Below are 10,455 nucleotides of genomic sequence, written 5' to 3' on the forward strand. Positions count from 1 at the left end.
GCCAGAAGGCGAACAGGCGTTTAACATTGACCAACGCATTGTCAGATTCACAAACAACTGGAAGCTTTTGCTACTATTATCATGCGCCCAAAAAAAGTTGGTAAATACACACTCAGGACTAAGATTGACACAGACACTAGTGCAAATATCCTAGCAAACCGAAGCTTGAAGGATATGTACCGGAGTTGTTGGAAATCAATGATACAACTGACAAATGCAAAGTTATCTACATACAATGGGTCACCCATCCCTTGCAGCAACATACTAACAATGCAATGCAACTATGGCAAGTCAGCATGGAAACCACAAATATCCTCCCTGGTAGACACAAGCAGACCAGCAGTGGCAGGACTACCAGCATGCAAGGACCTCAACATTGTAACTATCCACAAGATCACCAAGATACCCATTGCAGAAGAGACCAAGGGTACCTGCATTGACTCAGTCCAGGACTTAGAACAAATGTACCCAGACAGGTTTGATGCCATGGGAGATTTCAAAGGCAATGCCATACTGCACAGAGAGGATGCACTCCACGTGTCCAGCCCCCTGATGTCAGATTGAGTCACAGTTCTTCCAGGATCTCAGTGGCTCTGGTTTGGAGAGTATCAGCTCCTACTCAGAGACACCACACCAAGAGAATGAAGATCCAAATGCAGATTGTGAAAGTGCTTTATCAACAGGTAGTGTTTCTTCACGCTGCAGTAACTCAGAAGAGTAACCATTGAGAAGCAAAGGCAGGCAGTGGGGAACATTGCCAAGGGACAAATCTCCAAAAAGGACCGGAACCAGCTTGCAGACTCTCGCCAGCATCAAATAGTGCAGTCTGGAAATCCAACAACAGCACAACTATGCTGCGCCCTCACATCTGCTCTCTAGAGAACCGCCAGAACCAAAACAAGCCAGACAGACAAGTAGCTCCAGGAGGCCAAGTACTCCTCCCCCAACAAGTCCTCGAGCTTAAGCCCTAGGCCTTCAGATGTAGAGGATTAGAAGAAGCAGAGGAGGAATGAGTTGAAACATTGTCTGTTGGCTTTGAGAGGAGGTGCCGGAACTTTCCAAGAGCGATAAGGCCTCAAAAGTAGTCCTCCTGAGAAAAGCGACAGAGTATGTTCGCAAGCTGAAGGTAGAGCAACAGAAACTGAATGCAGAGAGGGAGAAACTTCAGAAAAAACAGCTGAGACACAAATTCTCCAAGATGCAGGAGACACTGCTTGAAAAACAAGGGAGAATGAAAATGGTGCATGACTGACAGTGACAGAACATCACCTTGACAACATGTCTGCAAACCAAAAACAGCCAAGTGATATCCATATTCCCACAAGGTTATACCGTAACAAGATCTGGAAGAGTTGTCAAAGCACCAAAACGATATATGGATTCTAAGCTTCTCCACTTGTACATTTCACAATCCCTATCCTCATACTTGTAAATTTTACAATCTCTTTCCCTGTATAACTAATTTAGATATTATCTAATGTTATGCATTTTTACATATCTTGGGAAAGAAAGGGGATATTGTATGATCACCAAGAATGATGTCCCTTTAAGAACTCAGTATGTTAATGAACTAAGTACCCGGATGTAGTCGTGTGACAAAGCCATCGTCACTCTGCACAGCAACACCCTAGACAAAGGTTCTGTATATAGTTGGTTCTGTATTGTATGTACTAGTTTACTTATTAATAAACCTTCTAGAGATCTTCAAGGAACTGGAATCCACGTACCTCATTGTTTTGCTTAAGATAACACAAAAACTCATGACAGTACAGAGTAAAGAAATTTGTCCTGAATTCCCTACTGGATAGATTACTAACTATCTTGCATTTGTATCCTCTAATTTTGGACTCCCCCACAAATGGAAACATCTTCTCTATGTCTAACCCTATCAATCTTAAAAAATACACAATCAGGTCACCCTTCAGTCTTCTCTTTTCTATGGAAAACAGCCCCAGTCTGTTGTAACCTCTTGGTTCTGGTATCATCCTTGTAAATCCTTTTTGCACATTCTCCAGTGCCTCTATACCCTATAAAATAGAACAATTGCAATTTGCAAAGCGGACTTTGAAGGCCCTTTGATGTAAATGCTCAAGAGCTTGGAGACGTTAAACCTAGGTGCTAAAATATCACCGAAGGCTCTAATTACAATGAGACAAGTTAATATAGTGAGTGAGCATTGGAATTTGGAAATGGAAACTTGATGACCAAACAAGATTGTAGATGGGAAGTGCAAATGTATGCAAGATAACAGTTGTTTAAAACATTAAAAAGATACATCTAGCATGTGTAGACATCATATTTTGAATGCCATACTTTTGTTATAAGAGTGTTAAGATGCTGGGTTTTTCTGAGCTGCAACCTGATCCAAATGAGCACATAACAGTCTCAAGCTCCCTGACCAAACAATTAACCTCTGATTAACTGGATCCTAGGTTTCCTTACTTAGACCTGGTTTTCAGAAATAACTACTGCTGAAACTTTTATTCATTCGCCCCCAAAGGCATTGATTCACATGGTACCTTCTGGTACTTCAGCTGAGGGATCACTCTTCATATGTGAGCTTAAAGAGTCCATAAGTTTTTTTTTCTCTTCATAACTTAGCAGAGACAGAGGGAATGTTGATGTACAAAATGAGTACTTTGCATTGGTCTTCACTAAAGAGGATGCTGCCTATAATCACAGTAAAGGAGGACATAGTAGAGAAATTGGACAGGATAAAAATAGCTGGAGGTGGTACTAAAAACATTGGCACTCAAAAGTAGAAAAATCACCCAGTCTGCATGGGATGCATCCAAGACTGCTGAGGGAATTAAGGGTGGAGATAGCAAAGATCTGGCTACCACAATCTTTTAACCCTCCTTAGATATATGTGAGTGGTTCCAGAAAACACTGGTAGTGTTTGACTCATCAGCTTTGATTGCTTAAACATCCGGGTGGAGCTAGAGAGCAGAAGTGGAATTGAGAGATTTTTGGAAGCTTCTGGGAGACATTTTGCATCAGTCTCTCAGAACAGAGGCTGCTGCGAAGACATGTGCCACAATCTGCAAGACCGTTCATTGTTAATATTAATATGCTTTAAATAAACCAGTTGGTTATTTAGTTAGATATCTGCATTGCTGAGAGTTAAATCGGATATCGAATGTAAACCCAGCGTAAAGACAACTACTTCTCGCTCTCTGCAAACAAGGGTGTGAGTGACAGATAAACCCAGCAGCCAGTCAGCTCAACGTCAGTCGTACAGAATAATCGGAGCTTGAAGGAAAGGTACCACAATAATCGCGGGTGATTTGAGTCTTCATATAGATTGGACAAATCATATTATGAAAGGTAGCCTGAAGGATGAGTTCATAAAAAGTGTCTTATGGACAGTATTATAGAACGTGTTCTGGAACCAACCCGGGAGCAGGATATTTTAGACCTGGTAATGTGTATTGAGACAGGATTAATAATTGACCCAATAGTAAAAGATCCTCTAGGAATGAGTGATCACAATATGGAAGTTTGGGATGAAACTAGTGTCTTAAACTTAACTAAACCAATTACAAGGGTATGAAGACAGAGTTGGCTAAAGTGGACTGGGAAAATAAGTTAAAAGGCAAGATGGTGGATAAGCAGTGGCAGACATTTAACGAGACATTTCATAACTCTCAATAAAAGGTATATGGTATTCTATGAGAAGGATGAACCATCCGTGGCTAACTAAGGAAGTTAAGGATGATATCAAATTGAACAAAAAGGCGTACAATGCTACAAAGATTCGTGGTAGGCTAGAAGATTGGGAAAATCAGAGGATGACTAAAAAAGGGAGAAATTAGAGTATGAGAGTAAACTACTGTCACAGAACCAATTTTGTTCTCCTGTTTAAAAAGTGTACCTTTAAGAGACCGAGAGAGAAGTTTCAGATTTCTGAACAGTGTGCCACAGCTGCACCTGCTACCTCAGCAACAGCAGGAGAGTGAGGTGGTCACATGGTGTAATGTTTCAATCTCTTGGCATTTCTTCGCAGAACAAGATTTTGGGAAGGTTGTAGTCATTGGTTGCAGGCCTGCTGGTGGCTAGTCAGGCCTATCCGTGACTGGCAGATTCTCCCACGGTGGGTACAAATGAAGGTGTAGTTGCTGCTGGGGGAAACTGGATTTATGCTTCTCCTCCTTTTCTCTTTCATGCTGGTTCTTCGCTCAGTCTCAAAGGCGTCTGTAGCCCTCCTGATGTAGCATCTCCAGGCATCACGATCTATGGCCTGTGCTTCCCACTGGTGATGGTTGATGTGGCACATAGAGAGGCACTTCTTCAGGGAGTCCTTGAACAGTTTGCATGGGGCCCCTCTGTTCCTTTTACCCGTGGTCAGCTCTCCATACAACACAAACTTGGGCAGGTGACTGTTGTCCATCCGGGCAACGTGACCCGCACAACGCAGTTGTTTCAATCTAATGGTGTAAAAAAAAAAAAACCTCAGCTAAAACCAGTTTTGAGAGACACCAGCAAAGCGTGTGTGCCTTGAAAGAAGAGAATTCTCTCAGCAGAAATTCTACCATGAGCCACAGGCTGTGTTAGTTGCTTGAGAAAAAACTGCCTTTTGAAGAGTATTGCTGGAAGTAGCAAAATTCCTTTTTTACTTCCAATCCAAGGAGTCTTTGCTTCAAGATTGACTCTCTCTTGACCGGTCGTATTTTCTGGAATTCACAGTTAAGCTTCAACTGAAATCTACCAATTTTAAAATCCAAACATAGACTATGTTGAAAGAACTGTTTGGACACCTGCTGCAGCCGAAGTGCTTTGAATGCCTATCAAGAAAAGACTCATCAAATCTCACCCATCAGGAACGTAATCCACAAAGACATATAACCCAGTTACTTATCTATTCTTAAGAAACAGCTAATTTAAAAAAAAACATTTTTTAAAAAGTTAATCATTGATCTTTGAATGAGAGAAAGAATTAGTTATAAGGTCTTTAAACATTCTGAAGATAAACCTATGCTTAAGATTTAGTTTTAATAAATAGTTAATTTGTTGTCTAAAGATACCTGGCTTGGTCAGTTTTATTCTTGGGGTGGAGGTGGGGTGGTTTACTGGAGTGTTTAATTTGGCTGTTTTCCGGTTGGGTGGGAAAACTAATATGCTGCAAAGTGATGGGACTGAATTGACAGTGCATTGCTGCTGCCTCAATCGTAACAACTAATATAAATACAAACCATAAAAGCTTCTACAAATATATAAAAAAAAAGGAAGAGTGTAACTAAAACAAGTATTGGTCCCTTAGGTGGTGAGACTGGGGAATTAATAATGGGAAAACAAGGAAATTACAGACTTTGACCAAGTATTTTGTATCCGTCTTAACAGTAGACGACTCAAAAAGTATTCCAAGGATAGTAGAGAATCAAGTGTCAAAAGGGAGAGAGCAATCACTATCACTAGAGAAAAAGTACTAAGCAAACTAATGGGACTAAAGCGGACGTCCCCTGGACCTGATGGCCTGCATCCTAGGGTCTTAAAAGAAGTGGCTGCAGAGATAGTGGATGCGTTGGTTGCAATCTTGCAAAATTCCCTAGATTCTGGAAAGGTCCCAGCAGATTTGAAAACTGCAAATGTAGCACCTCTGTTCAAGAGAAGGGGGAAGCAACAAAAAGGAGGAAACTATAGGCCAGTTAGCCCAATATCTGTCATTGGGAAAATGCTAGAATCCATTATTAAAGGAAGTAGTAGCAGGACATTTAGAAAATCATAAAACCATCTTGACTCGACCTGATTGCATTATGAAAGGGAAATGGTGGTTCACAAATTTATTAGAATTTTTGAGGATTTAACAAGCAGGGTAGATAAAGGGGAATGAGTAGATGTAATGTATTTGGATTTCCAAAAGGCATTCGATAAGATGCCACATAAAAAGGTTACTGCACAAGTTAAGAGCTCATGGCGTTGGGGAAATATATTAGCATGGGTTGAGGATTAGCTAACTAACAGGAAACAGAAAGTCGGGATAAATGGGGCATTTTCAGGTTGGCAAACTGTAACTAGTGGTGTGCTACACTGATCAGTGCTGGGGCCTCAACTGTTTGCAATCTCTGTTAATGACTTAGATGAAGGGACAGTGTATGCTGTAGCCAAATTTGTAGATGATACAAAGAAAGGTAGAAAAACAAGTTGTGAGGAGGACAAAGTGTCTGCAAAAGAGAGATATAAATAGGTTCAGTGAGCAGGCAAAAATTTGGCAGATGGAGTAATAAAATGGGAAAATGTGAGGTTGTCCACTTTGGCAGGAGGAATAGAAAAGTAGATTATTTAAAACGGAGAGAGACTGCAGAATGCTGTGGTACAGAGGGATTTTGGTGTCCTTGCACACGAGTCACGAAAAGTTAGCATGCAGGTACAGCAAGTAACTAGGAAGGCAATGGAATGTTGACATTTATTACAAGGGGAATGGAGTATAAAAGTAAGGAATTCTTGCTACAACTCATTTAAAGAGAGATGTACTTGCATTGGAAGCAGATCAGAGAAGGTTCACTAGGCTGATTCCTGAGATGAAGGGATTGTCTTAACAGGAAAGGTTGAACAGGTTGGGCCTATACTCAACCGAGTTTAGAAGAATGAGAAGTGATCTTATTGAAAAGTATAAAATTCTGAGCGGGTTTGACAGGGTAGATGTTGCAGAATGTTGCCCCTCGTGGGGGAAATCTAGAACTAGGACACAGTTTCAAAATAAGGGGTCTCGGTTTTAGGCTAGGAGGAATTTCTTCTCTGAGGGTCGTTAATCATTGGAATTCTGTTCCCCAGACAGCAGTGGAAGCTGGGTCTTGGAATATATTCAAGGCTGAGTTAGACAGATTTTTGATTTACAAGGGAGTCAAGAGTTATGGGGGACAGGCAGGAAAGTGGAGTTAAGGCCACAATCAGATCAGCCATGATCATATTGAATGGCAGAGGAGGCTCAATGGGCTGAATTGTCTACTCCTGCTCCTATTTCTTATATTCTTATGTGCCACGTAAAATGCTGGAAATAGTCAGCAGGTCTGACAGCATCTGTGGAAAGAAAAACAAACAGTTAACATTTCAGGTCTGTGACCTTTCATCAGAACTGGTGAAGACTTGAAACGTTAACTGTTTTCTTTACTACAGATTCTACCAGACCTGCAGAATATTTCTGGCATTTTGTTTTATTTCAGATTTCCAGCACCAGCAATATTTTCTCTTGTAAATGCCATGTAATCGTGGTCTCTTTCACCATTTTGAGGCTCAAGCTCTGAATCAACAAATGATTTAAATAAAACAGGTAAACAGTGAATCATACACTTCACTCCCGTCCCCTCTCCAGTACATAAAACAGCAAAGAGCTATTTGTTTTCTCTCGAAACAGATATCAGACATTAATTTGCTGTAGCTTCAAATCTGACCCAACTTTTATCAAAAAAAAACAATTCTTCAGCTGCTGAATACAAGGCAGACATTGAATGTTGACTACCCTTTGACATCATGCTGAAAGTAAAGGACAACTGCACCTCCCAGATCAACTCTCTGCGACAGAAGGCTCATTTCTGTCATCAATACTAAATGGATAGCTAATCTGACAGTGGTGAGAATCTCGATGATTGAATGTGATGGCTCCAGCAATTCACACTTCAGAATTCCCATTGTGCTTTCCTAAACAACTCACATTCTGACCAATTCTCATGAAAGATAATCAACCCGAATATTAACTGTTCCTCTCTCAACATATATTGCTTGACCTACTGAGTATTTTCCAACATGTTCTGTCTTTATTACAAAGAACCTGTCTGGTCTGAGCTAGTCTCTTAACTTCCTAAAAAGTTGTTTCTAGCAATACAAAATGCAAGTTAAAAGATCATACAAAAAACAATTGCCACCTGTGTGTTTTCAAGCTCACATGTTCGGAGCATATCAAGCCCCACTGGACTTCTGTATAACTACAATAACTCCACAACATGCAACATCAATTATCAAAGAAAGCTTTTTTTCCCTACACATCCTGGAACAATTCATCAATAATTTACCAAGTAGGTTCAAGAACCACTTCAGGACTTAAAACTCCAGTGCAGTACAGAGAGAATGCTGCACTGTTGGAGGTGTTGTCTTGCAGATGAGATGCTAAATTGAGGCTCTGTCTGCCCTCTTAGGTAGATGAAAAAGATCCCATGGCACTGCCAGGCCAATATTTATCCCTCAAGCAACACTGCAAAAGATTAGCTGGGTATCATCACATTGCTGTTTGTGGGAGCTTGCTGTGTACAAATTGCTGCGTTTCCTACACCGACCAACAGTAGCTACACTTCAAAAGTACTTCATTGGTAGTCGTGAAAGGCATTATATAAATTCACATGATTTTTTCAAAAGCCTTTCAGCCTCTTGGCATTTAGTTGTTACTTCTATATATGCTTCCTTTGTGAGGTGAATTAATTGCACATTAATGCAGACAATTATTTTTATCTATTGAAAAACCTCAGCAATATAATTCAAAGGCACCTATCTGCTATTAATGGATATAAAATACCATAATCTTGACCGCAGAATGGAGAACAGTCGCTTACCCAAGGACCTTCTGTATGGGCAGGTAGCTGTGGACAGACAACTAGTAGGGCACTCAAAGCTCTGCTTCAAGGATGCTTATAAGGGTGACATGAAGGCCCCAAATGTTGACTGACTATTGCATTTGGGAGTCACTAGCATGCAAAAGAGGGAAATGGCGACGACACATCCTGTGGATTGGCATGCACTACCATGACGACCAGTTGCTACAGCAGCTTGACAACAGGCGCCAATATCAAAAACAACTCTCAGCATCATGTGGCAATTTCATGTGCAGCACTCATCTCCTAACTCTCCAAGGCCTGCCCACCATCTCCAAGGCACAAGTCAGGAGTGTGATGGAATACTCTCCACTCGCCTGGATGGGTGCATCTCCAACAACAGAAGAAGCTCAACACCATCCAAGCCAAAGCTGCCCACTTGATTGGCACCCCATCCAACATTCACTCCCTCCACCACCAATGCACAGTGGCAGCAGCGTGTACCATCTACAAGATGCACTGCAGCAACTCACCAAGGCTCCTTCGACAGCACCTTACAAACCCGCAACCTCTGTCACCTAGAAGGACAAGGGCAACAGATGCATGGGAACACCACCTGCAAGTTCCCCTCCAAGCCACACAAGATCCTGTCTTGGAACTATAGACATTCCTTCACTGTCACAGTCAAAAACCTGGAATTCCCTTCTTGACAGAACTGTGGGTATACCTGCACCACATGGACTGCAGCAGTTCAAGGTGACAGCTCACCATCTTGACAAGGGCAATTATGGACGGAAAATAAATTCTGGCTCTGCTTCTCTCCACAGATGCTGCCTGACCGGTTGAATATTTCCAGCACTTGGTTTTTATTTTTGCTTTATTCCTAGTTGACTCCACAACGTATTGCTCCAAAAAACTGTCCCGAAAACAAGTATCTACTCTCTGGGTTTCTTATGCAAATATTTAGGTAGCAAACGGCACAACGTAAAAAATTCGTTTCTCCGGAAGTTATCAAAACATGGCATTAAGCATTTCGCAATAAAAGGAGCTTCAAACTTTTTAAAATGGACGCACATCGCCATGGGAAAAGAAAAACGTTACTGGCAAATTTAAAATCCCTCTAGGATTCCAGTTACAGAAAATTTGCCAATGTTGCTGATCTGTTTATACAGCCACAAACTGATGTTTATGAACAAACTATAGACCACTAATAAATCATATTTGGAGCCAAGGTTATGGCCAAGAAAGGGGGGGGGGGGGGGGGGGGGAGGGTGGAAGAAAGGAGACAAAATTGAACATGCGCCCCAGAATGAGACTTCAGCCTTTTAAAAATACAAACTTCAATAAGAGACCTGGCTACAATTGTCAATTTATTAAAAATGATAGTGGTGAAAGGTATGGGGAAACATTCACCTTTTAACTTATGAAACAAGCACTACCCTTACTTCAGACTTTGAACAAGCTCAATAACAAGTACTCGAAAACACCACCAAAGACAGTCGTGGACATGGAACCTCAATTAATCATTTCAGACCAGGAGGCGCTGTATCAAATGTTTTTAGACACGAGCCACAATTAATCTTACCAAAACGGAAAGAAAGTTAACAGATCTTTTGCTGAAAGTCTCCAAAAATGATTTCCCAGCCGCCCAAATTGCCACAGACCATCAGCGACAGCCAACTCCACCGACCGACCGTCCCGAGCCTGCCAGCAGCCGCATATTCAAAAATTGCGCTTCCGTAAGCTTTATCCAATCAGACCACGCCAGTGCCTTGCTCTCGTTTCCGATTGGTCTGTCCTGAATTAAGGATCACTGACCCAAAACGTGACCTCAGCTTTACTCGCCACTGATGCTACTAGACCTGCTGAATATTTCCAGAACGTCTTTAGATTTCCACCATCTGCAGCTTTTTGCTTTTACTTTAGCCGGTTGGTC

At 41.4% G+C, this 10,455-nt stretch overlaps 1 protein-coding gene across 1 annotated transcript in view; it reads right to left on the reverse strand.

Annotated features, from left to right (window-relative positions):
• kif11 (kinesin family member 11) overlaps positions 1 to 10,433 on the reverse strand; it is a 46,135-nt gene extending 35,702 nt beyond the window's left edge. The window contains exon 1 of the mRNA XM_068052628.1: positions 10,105 to 10,433. The gene's annotated coding sequence lies outside the window, so the exon portion shown is untranslated. The remainder of the gene's footprint in view (positions 1 to 10,104) is intronic.
• Between the last annotated feature and the right edge of the window lie 22 nt (positions 10,434 to 10,455).

Source organism: Heterodontus francisci, chromosome 20 (assembly GCF_036365525.1).
Source record: "Heterodontus francisci isolate sHetFra1 chromosome 20, sHetFra1.hap1, whole genome shotgun sequence".
In the NCBI taxonomy this organism is placed as follows: domain Eukaryota; kingdom Metazoa; phylum Chordata; class Chondrichthyes; order Heterodontiformes; family Heterodontidae; genus Heterodontus; species Heterodontus francisci.